Consider the following 1,582-nt stretch of genomic DNA (forward strand, 5'->3'; position numbering starts at 1 on the left):
TTAAAAATAACCTATTTTCTTTTCTCATAGGTTAAACTAGAAAAGTTCGATTTTACTTTTATTATCTTTTGTTTAATTTTAAAACTTCACATGTACTAGTAGTGTATTATTCTTATCTGGGGTTATAATAATTAAACTTTTGGAGTTGTAAACTTATTTATGTGGATATGCTTGGATGCTTGTGATATTCATTCCTTTGGATGAGGGAGCTAAGCTCCCATTTGAATATTTATCTGCTTTGAGGATTGTGAGGGTGAGCTGAGCTCCCTATATTGTTATTTTATTAGTTTACTAGTCGGGTGAGTTAAGGCTCCTTATTGGATAGTCTAATTTATGATTGGACTTTGTTCGTTTGATTTTTTGAAATTAGACTATATTCATGGGCTTTATGGTTGGGCTAAAAATAGTTAGGCTTACTACGGGCTTCGAGGGCCTTATGCTAACCTAAGTTTTAGTGCCAGTCCAGCCCAAAAATTGGGTCATGACAAAGTTGATATCAGAGCTTAGGCTCTAAATTCATGGAAAAATGTGTACCTAGAGTTTTCACATGCAGAGTATAGGTTCCTATTTAATCTTTTTTTGTAATTTCTTATTTCTAAATTCTGCATATTTCCTTGGGTAGTGTAAGAGTGCTTCAGTTTAATGTTTCGATTTTCATAGAGTACATGGTGATGTGATTTAGAGCTAACAAATTTTTTGAGTTTTGCCTTGAGGATACGTACTCTAAAAAATTTTGTGTTTCTGTCATAGTTGGGCTAAATGGTGTGCCTATCTAATGCAAGGTATGAGTATGTAAAGGTGAGTTATAGCAATATAGTTGGCCTAGATAGGGGTAAGGGTAACACTACTCGCAGTTGTCAGTGAATAGCCTAGTCAAGGTAAGTTTATAGTATTAGTGGGTTCAAAAAAAATAAGAGATTGGGAAACCTAGTCTGTTGAGATGTACCATAGTAACTATGCAATGTTATCGATGTTTGTGCTATAAACTGTAGAATATAGTACCGACATGGGATGATTGTGTAGAGCTATGTGCTTCCTTGTAGTGTTCCATGATGAGAGCGTTTGCAGACGGCCTTTATTTTAGTACAGTTATGCCAGAACAGAGTTCTATTTCTGCAAAAAAGTTTAGAACTCCTAGTTAGGGGTTTAAAACCCTTGAGTTAGAATATCGAAGGTCACAGTTGGGCGGTAACTAGAGTTAGTGACTCAGTTATCCTAGTATGAGCTAAAGTTATATCAAGAGTTGCCATCAGATTAGAGGATTTGTTATAATCACAAAGTAAAGGAAACATTTGCAGAGTGAGACCATCTAGTCTTCGATATGAGGTCTTAGATAGTTTTAGCATTACAATGGATGTTTTGCCTAAATTTTAGTAATAATAGTATCTTCTTTGTGTGGCAGCAAGGCACAGAGTACGCCTTTGCTTCCCTAAAAAGAGACCGAATGCTATGAATGATGTTCATAGCCTTTGAATGATGCTTTAAGGAGTTTGCAGTATGATAAAAGAGTAAATAGCCTGACATGGTTGTGGCAAGGTGGCAGATGCAGTACCTCTTTTACAATCAATGTGATGTAGGGTGG

Source organism: Hevea brasiliensis, chromosome 16 (assembly GCF_030052815.1).
Source record: "Hevea brasiliensis isolate MT/VB/25A 57/8 chromosome 16, ASM3005281v1, whole genome shotgun sequence".
NCBI lineage: Eukaryota > Viridiplantae > Streptophyta > Magnoliopsida > Malpighiales > Euphorbiaceae > Hevea > Hevea brasiliensis.